The sequence below is a fragment of the Pundamilia nyererei genome, unplaced genomic scaffold, assembly GCF_000239375.1.
Source record: "Pundamilia nyererei isolate P.nyererei 1_Seehausen unplaced genomic scaffold, PunNye1.0 scaffold00126, whole genome shotgun sequence".
Lineage (NCBI taxonomy): Eukaryota > Metazoa > Chordata > Actinopteri > Cichliformes > Cichlidae > Pundamilia > Pundamilia nyererei.
This window is the reverse complement of record NW_005187527.1, coordinates 832,216-842,147: the sequence shown is the minus strand read 5'-3', so window position 1 is coordinate 842,147 and position 9,932 is coordinate 832,216.

The window sequence follows — 9,932 nt, the reverse complement described above, 5'->3', positions numbered from 1 at the left end:
ACTGCCTCAAGTGATACTGGCAATGAATGGAGTATGTAGTTTGAAAAAGAACACATCTCTGAGTGTGGAGCTATGAAGAAATGGGTTTACCAGACCTCTGCAGCCTCTCCCTTTTTCTCTGCTGGAGGCTAGTAGCTTTGACCACATTAGCTGCTACTAGCATTACACACCTGAAACTCCAATCAAAGTGCCAGAAATCCATTTCCATCGTGGGTAACACAGGTGCAAGGCTTCCTAAGAAAGTCTGTGTGAAATAAAATAAACAGACATACTTAGTTTTGCTGCATGCACACTGGTACTTTTTAATGGCTGTCTGACAATGATGTAGCTACAGCGGATTTAGGAATCACCAATCAACATAAAATGCATGAGTCTGTAAGGAAGCTGGATTACCCAGAAAGCAAATCCACACAGACACCGAAAGATCATTGTCACCCTAATCTAATGCCAGCAATGTGAAGCATTTATGGATGTAGACATGGTCAAGACAGTCTGCTGACATTAAAAGGAAGCATTAGAGTGGCAAAAAATGGTATATATTAATAACCAGTTGTTGCAACGAAGGTATGCAGAAGAGTATCTCTGAATGCACATTAAGCCTTGAAGCAGAAGACCACATCAGATACCACTCATATCACCTAAGAACAGGAAACTGGAGCTACAAATGCATGGTCTCACCAGAGTTGGATAATAGAAGAATGCGCAAACACTGCCCAGTCTGATGAGTCTCAATTTCAGCTGGTTGTGTCACAATTAGCTCAGCTGACCAGTAAATATAAACTGAGGAACATTGACACTACACAACTTTTTCATGCCTATCCCTTTATAACTTAAATATATTTCTAATGACTACTTCCCGAAGAATTACATCATATTACAAAGCTAATATGATCTCAGACCGGTTTCCTGTCAATTAGTTCAGAGTCACCACTTCTCAATGCAACGCCTCCAGCATGTGGTGGGTCAGGAAAACCCCATCATGAAGGTGAGACTCACAAATGTGCTCAATGCTAATAAAGCCATATTGTTGGCCTACTATAGATGCATTGTTATGCCCCAGAATTAAAAAAATTATGGAAGAAGTGCCTGACAGCAAGTGTATAGTAAAGATAGCTGCTTTAATGTCCTAGTTTATGCAATGAATGGAAAGTTAAGAAACAGTGACTATGGCGCATTTTTATATATGTATATGCTTAAATATCTAAAGATATATGGAGTAGAATTTCTAGCCCATTGCTATCAGCACTAAAACAATTGCATTAAAGGCAGATCAGCCCAGTGCTACCAAGCAGGAACTAATAATGTGGAAAGCTAGCATGCTGAAATAAGCACACACAAAAAGCTGAACTGACTTTAAATGACAGTTATTTGTCTCAACGCCACAGCTGAAAAATTTTTTTTTTTCAAAATGGCCAAGTTTATACACTTTGTACTGCCTGGCTCATAAAACCTTGGTACACCAAATCCACTTTTAGTACTCCATATCTTTAAAATTCAATTTCCCCTTAGACAAATGTGCAAGTAAATTGTTCCCTTTACCACTGATGACAAAAACCGATGAGTTTATGTATCCAATTCTGCACAGCTGCTATAGTTTCTATAAAAACCTTTCCTATCTATCCTCTCTGCATCGGTGTCGACCAAACGACTCGCAGCAGGTAAGTTAACCATCTGTGCTTTGATTTAGGACGGCTTAGCTGTTACAACTTCCGACACACTCAATTCATAGCTACAACCTTTTATTTTAATAAGGGCCGACTGCTCGGAGCCTGAACTGTAATTCTTGTTCTGTGAGAGTTTTCGGCGCTCTGTCCTAATCCACTGCTGTCCAACTATAATTTCCTTATGTGTCACAGGCTACCATTATTTTAACCTGCTTTTTAAATCAAACATCTAAATGAGCATTATCGTGTGTGCGCGCATTTTGAGACACAAAACTGATCTTTTCCACAAGAAACTGCAAAATTTGTTTAACCCATTGGTGGTGTGCTTCAATTCACATGAAAACCACCTGAAAGGTTAATTATAATCAAAGCACAATTATGTTTACTCCAATAAAAATAACCACACAGACACAAATTGTTTAACAACATATCACTCGAGGGTGTGTTGCTGCTGTAATTCACAATTTATTGTGCATGGAAGTAGATTACGGCATCACTGCTGGACTGTATTGGAGCATAATACTTTCACGCTGTGATTGACAAGTACTCACTCACAGGAGACCTTGTTGGTACACTCAGGAAATTAGAAAATGAAAACAGATTAGAAAAATGCCACAGGACTCTTTCTATCCATGACAGATAAGATGGCCCCGTAGTATGCCACAACACTCACACGTCAACCGTATCGCCTTCACGCACCTTTCTGAAGCTGCACAGCAATCTCAAAAAAAACCCCCACAAACTCTGCTTTCCCGCTGCTCTCCAACTGTGATGGTTCGGCTCGGTGTGTCTAGCCTGCGGCTTGAACTGTTGCGTTATTTGTCTTCTTCTGAAAATGCTCACATACAAGTTAAGTTATTTGCTGTCAAGAAAGCAGGAGGCATGTTATATAGTAAAGATTTGTGGAGAACCTTCAGTGGCTGCGCTGTTTTGGAGATAGAATAGATACCTCTGGGGGCTTTCACGCTGACAGTCCAGCCTGAAACTACAGTCCTCATCAAAATTTAATGCGATACATTCTGCAACATGGGTGCAAACTGCTTTACCAGACACAAGCTGAATATGGACAGTTAGTGTTGTCTGTTTTTTTTTTTTTGCATTTTTCAAAACTCTTTCCCCCGTTTTTGATTATTCAAAAATATGCGTTTAAGTGAAGAGTGGTTTTATTATCAGCATGTCAGGTTTTTGGATGCATCTGCTAGAAGAAAAGTCTTTTTTTAAAGGAAAAATAAATATAGCACTGGGTTGTATGTTCAGAGTGAAGAATCAATCATTTTATCTGTATTTTGTGTAAAACAACAATTAGAGGATACTGCTGGTAAGCAAAATAATCACTGCTACATTCACTGGCATGCTTTCCTAATTAGAGAGAAATAACAGACATAATTCTTTGAAGTTGCCCTCCACACACAGTTAATGCACTAATTCTTTTACAGAGTGACTATCAGTGCTTTTATTCTAATACCTGCCTTAACCGCTGTGTGTGGAAAGAGTTTCCCTTCATCTATGAAAATGGCTTCTCCCTCATGGATAAATGCCCTAAAAACTGACTGTAAGTCTAACATTGTGCAGCTCTTAAACCCACTGTTTACCAGCAGGTTTAATGCAGCAAGCCCTTAATTGCATTCATTATCTAAAGCTCCAGGTCTGAGCCAAGGTTATGGAAAGAGATGGGGGATTTCAGTTATCTCTTGTTTATTCAAAAATACATATAATAATAACCGCCAGTACTGTAGATAATAAGTAATGAGCATATATTTTGAAAATAAATAATGAAAAGGGATTTCCTCTTCACTTTTATCATCCCCATTTTCCACACAGAGAAGAAATAAGGATGTGTAGGCCATCATAGCTTAAGATATATTGAAAGTTTGGAGGAAAATGGAAGTTTCTTTGTGCCAGAGAACACATAATAGAGTCCTCCCCATCGCCTGAGGGGCTATAATTGAAAAGCAGTGCATGAAAATAAAGCTGTATATAAATATATATATATATACACACACCTAGGAGGAATGTCATGTCGGCTGACACGATACAGAACTTAAGTTAAAAGCAGTTCTGAAAAATAAGCATTGCATTTTACGAGACACGTGCAGACATAATTGTCGTTATTGGTTAATAACTTAGAAGAAACCGACTCTCCAGAATCGCAGGGACTCAGATGTTTATACTGTTTATCCCACAGGGATGTCTGGTGTCATGGCAGTAATCTGCCATAAAAGCAGATGATGCAAAGGCCCTGCACTGCATTGCACACAGTGCTAATTATGCTTGTTGTTGAACATTCTCTATACATTCAGAGTTTACATAAATTCTTATTCTTAAAGTATATCAACACTTTTCTTGTCATTGCAACACATACATAGAAAAAACAACAGTGAGCTACTCCTTAAGTCACTAAGCCCTACCAGACATGTTCTTAGACCTGACAGGGATATTAAATGATATATATAAATTGATTCATTAATAAAATAAGGGAACAAGAGCTCTAATTTTTTAATGAGAATTTTTCCGCCTGCATGCTGCATCTTTTATGCTGTCCTGCTGAATAATGCAACGTCTCACCAGCAACTTTTATAACACAGAAACACACCACACAATAGGATACAAACAGTAATCTAATTCAGTTTTTACCCCTATACATAGGGGAAATTGGGAGCATGCATGTTCTCATTTCCCAAATAATAAGTGCTTCTCCATGTCCCCCCTCAAAGTTTAGTTTTATTTCTGTCGTTCCTTGAAATCTGAGGTTCTCTGAGTTCGGAAAATGTTCCCTCTCCAAACAAATGTCAAGAGTAATTCATGCTAACCTATTCAGGAGATCTTTTTTTATCCAGCCAGTCAACTTTCTTGCGGCTAAATTTGCTCTTACCTTGTCTTCAACTAACCAAACCTGCAAACTAACAGTAATTGCAATGTATAATCCTGTATTACATCAGCTAAAATTTGCTCATCTCATGTAACCCTTAGTTTGTGACTGGCTGAATGTGACACAAATCCCCCCCCCGTCCAAACAATGTCAAAGCACGTATCTGTCCCCAAAAGCAAAATAATGACGTTACAGAATGTTAGCTAGCAACGTGAAAGCCTTAAACTTGCAATTTGTTCTGCAACACGTGGATGATGCGGATCAAAGTATATCTGCGTGAATCCCTGTTTTCCAGCAGAGCATTGCACTGTAAGGCGATGATAAATGCGCAGTATCAGAAAACGTGACACCACAGGTGCATTAGGGGGTCAGAATCAAAAACTCACACACAAACTACCAGACTGCTAATTTGAAATAGATCGTATCCATGGATGAGCTCTTAAATATCATGCATATTTGACCATTAGCCATTTAAAATCTTAAATGAAGTCTCATTCTGTTAGTGAAATATGTACATCCTCCTCTGAATGAATGTATTCCAGCCACTTGGCAGCAGAGCATGTGCTGATTCAGACTCAGTAAGGTGTAAGCTCCCATCCCAGTAAGTTACATCAGATGACATATGTAGGGGCAGATGGGACGGGTAGTTCTTCCAGGTTTATTTATCAGGGTTGTCGGCAGCATGTTGTACCAACTGATCGAGCCAGGTGCCAAATCTAAAAACCTGATTGATGAAAGCTGCTTTAACAAACAGCCACCTGAACACTGGCAATTGCAATCTGGTTACATGACCCGAAACAGTCATGAAAAACGAATGAGCTTTTACAAAGTAATATGCAGGGATCATAGACGGTGCAGTCCTGAGACATCAAATACTGTGATAATAGAGTGGTACAGTATGCAGTAATGTTAATAGCCATAGTGTTGCATTATTTGATGAGCTGAGCACAAGAGCTCCACATAGTCAGCCCACTGAGACACTGCTGATTTTATATGGACTCCATGTCCACATCCTTTTGCCTCTTTCTTGTAATATTCATTCACTTTCCCTCCTACATTCCCTGTGCCTTCAACTGTATAGATGGCACTCTTCCTAGGGTGCACGGGAGATTTAACAGAATCTCTGGAGACTTTTCTCCATAACTCACTTTCTTTCTCTTACCTTCTTTCTGACACGCGTGCAGTCAGTGAACAGCCTATAAAAAAAAATACAAAAAATATCCCACACATCCCAGGTGCTCTTGAAATAGAATAACTGTAGGAAGATACCCAGAAATACAGTATGAGTCATGTCACATGTCGTGCTGACCCCTCAGCAAATCAGCGAAACAGAATCAGGGAAGTTATCCACCAACACCATTTACTCTTTTAACCTGGAGTCACAGTAATAAAGTAGTAACAGGGATAATAATAGATATAAAAGCTCTTCCCACGTCAATAATAACTTTCAGTGTGGCAAAGAGAAAGCATGTTCTGTACATGAAACAGCAGTGACAAGAATCGTAAATCAGCTATTCAGGCAATTACAGGGGACTGAACATGAAATCGAATAAAATGAATAGTGGTGGGACAAAATATCAACATCACAATATATTGTAATCAGAAGGGGAAATTATCAATATACTGGCATCGAAGATTGATATTTTTATATCTTTAATATAATATATATTATAATACACAATGTATGCAGTCACTCTAAACAGATTTCCGCACAAACCTCACATGAATGGCGATAAAGTGAACAAAGGTTAACAACAAACGATGCTTAGGAAAATATGGTAAGAGGGAATTTACACAACTTTAAAATGAATAACATGTTAAACACTCAGTAGCACCAGAAGACAGTAAATAAATGATTCCCGCGTTTTGGATTGTAGGGTTACTACCGGATATAAATTCACACTAAATCATTCAGTGCGAAATTTGGAAACAAAGTTGAGTTAGAGCACCCATGTGACGTCACCCATGTGACGTGTTGAAGGACAATAAACACACGTAGCAAAGGCAGCGGCGGTAAGCAAAAAGTAGTCTCAGCTGGGCTTCAACACTCAATGCAGACTTTTGGTAAAATATGTAAAAAAAACCCCCAAAAAACTAGAAAACTGGCAACAGTAACCCATATAATCTAAAGAAACACCTCATTAGACACAAAAATAATTCTAAAAGTAGTGCTATGTGGCTGCAAGTTAGTATTACTGATACCGATACGTCTAACCTATAAAGGGAGCTTATGTAGGGGAGAGCAGTGTGTCATGATTAATGAGATGAATCATTCTACGATTGCCAAATTCTGAATACATTTTAATGAACACCAACACAGCAGTGTTGTGATTTTACTTAGTTAATGCAGTTTAGTTGACACAGTTTCCTTATATAGTGATACTGTATTTTTTAGAGACCTGTAATGTAAATGTGGATCTCTTTAAAGCAGCGTCCCCAACCCCCGGGCCTCGGACCGGTAGCGGTCCGTGAGTCGTTTGGTACCGGGCCGCGAGAGTTGAGGCTCAGGTGTGAAATGTATGGTTTTCAGGGTTTTTATCGGTTTTCAGCGTTATTTTGTTATCGTTTTGATCGTTAACTCGGTTTTCCTTGGTCTTTTCGCGTGTGTTATGAATAAACTCCACTAAAAAGGACCTGCTGCTAACTTTTGCATGTCTTTTACCAGCATTTAAAAAGCTGAATTCATGGATGATGATGTTGATGAACTTTTAAATGAGACATCAACATCTTCATTAACAGCTTCATCAAGCAAAGCTAGTCTGTCCAAAACCTTAGTGTTAAACCATAATAAATGAAACAGATACTGTAAGTTATCGAAGGTGATTGTCTTTTAATGTATCGAGAATTGCAGAACATTATGATGTTAGCATTTCATTTCATCACTCTACAAAAATTTCAATCCCAATTTTGCACTTCACCATGAACAATGCAAATTGAGAGACAAGATCCCAAGAAACAGAAGACCAACATAAATTCATACTGACCACTGACAAACAAAATCTTTTTAATTCTCTTCTTAAATATTTCTCGGGTCTGTTTTTCAGTTTTAGTTCGAGCGAGCAATAGAGAAAGAAACAGTCAAGTTATTTCAGGAATAGTGTTGCCACCTTGCTAAATTTATAACCCTTTTTAATATGGCAGAAGATGGCAGGAAGGAACGAGGAAAGGGGAGGACGATTTTTATCTGGGAGAGGAAGAATGACAGTTCCATTACCTGAGAGTCGAAAATGCTTCATGCAATCCAACAAGTAGCCTTTTTTTCCACCCAATGAGTGCTTATCAATACTGAAGGCATACCATTTTGAACCATCAACGGTGAGGGCTTTCATCGATCAGACCCTGAAAAGTCAATCATAGTTTTCACTAATCAAAGACTGCAAAGATTTATGAGTCCTCTTCAGACTGCACTCACATGGGCTTACTGGTGAACCATCATACTGTACCCAGTAGAGTGAATCATACCCAGAGGTGTGACAGTACTGATGGTTTTTCACGGCGTAACCCAAGTCAGTCATGTGATTTTTCAAACAATCTGAAACAAACTTGAATACAGAACCTAATAGCGACACACTGAATAGTTAATTTTGTTACATATTAATATTTTTATGTACATTTTTTAATGTACATGCTTCTCCAGCAGAAGTGGAACATCACAGTCTCTGCTCTTGTTAGTCAAGTATTCGGAAGATTGATGTTCACTCATTTAACAACACTATTATTTTTAGCAGCACATAATCCAATGACCTCTCGGTGGCTGCATTTGGTTTGGACATTTCATCACTGTTTAAAAATATTACACAAGGCAGTATCCATGGTGATAATAATGAAAATCAAATCTTCCTCATGCATTCCTGATATATTTGGATCGCTTTCCAGAAGTCATTTTCTGATCACACGCGCATTTGTAATTTAATGGACCTCAGACTTGCAGAGAGAGCAAACATGAACTTCTGTGTCAAACTGGCCTAACCTTCAAGTCAAGGATAATAAAACTGGTAATGAGAGTTGTGTCTCAGGCATTGACCCAGAGACCAAAGAGCAATCCTCAGTAAAAGATGACACATCAGGTCAGGAGCGTGACCTTGAATGTGCTTGGGCTTTTCTTTGACATTAACTGGGTTAAATGCCTTGAAGTCATCCACCAGCATGCATTTAACTTCAAGTTCTACTGAAAAACAAGAGGGAGAACAATCGCTGCTGCAAATGATTGAAGCATAGCCCTAACAATGGTAGACAGCAAGGTGCTGGTGGAGATGCTGAACAGTTAAGGGACCTGGATGAGGGCCCGGGTAACCAGGACGAGATGGGGATGGTAAGGAAGTGGATGGATGATGGTGTGAAAGTGCAGAATGACAGAAAAGCACTGACGTTTACAGCACCTGAAACTGACAGCAGAATTAAGTTTGACAGCATAGGAAAGCAAAAGGGACAAAAAGAATAAACTAGCAGCCTGACCAGGAATCCAGACAGACAAGCAAATACAGATCTTTCTTACTATACATACACAGAGGCTTCATTGTGAACCCACTCACACACTGCATCGAAAATAGACAGGAGTTTGTTTTGGGCTGCATCACCACTATCGTCACTCATGACTCGGAGCAAAAATCCACCACCTTTTACTCCCAGAAGCTTTTTTCTCTTCCCTAATATCAAATTCTTGTCCAAGACTTATGATTTATCAAGTAGGCAATAATCAAGGGTCCTCTTCTCTCTAAAAACAACAGGGCAGCATGGCTTAGGTTTGCAGAGTTGCATCAGAAGACTTCTGGAACAATGTTCTTCGGACTGACAAGATCAAAGTGGGGGTGCTTGGCCATAATGCACAGCACCATGTCTGGAGAAAACTATATACATCATATAAGCACAATCACCTCATACCAACCGTCAAGTATGGCTGTAGAGGGGTGAGGATTTAGACTATTTTTGCTGTCAAAGGACCTTGAAACCTTGCAGTCATTGAGTCCACCATGACCTCCTCTGTATATCAAAGCATACAGAGGGGTTCAGAGTCAGACATGAGGCCATCTGTAACACTAAAACTTGGCTGAAACTACATCAGCCAGCAAATCTATGACAGAATGGCTGAAAAAGAGAAGAAAGCTCTTCTATGAAGGTTCAAGGTTCTGTAATATCCCAGTCAAAATCCAGCGGATTGGAATACTGTGGTGGAACCTAAGAGAGCTGTAATTAAACAAAGTCCCGCAAACTTCAACAAACTGAAGCTACATTATTCTGGTTATTATTTCCAAACATGCTTCTACAAGCTACTGAATGGTGTGTACTGAGTTCTTCTTACACTGCTTCGATATGATGGTGTAGTTTTCTTAAAGAAACAAGTAGTAGGTCATGGGCTGTTGTTTATCCAAGGTTGTATTTAAAGGATTTTGTATATGTCA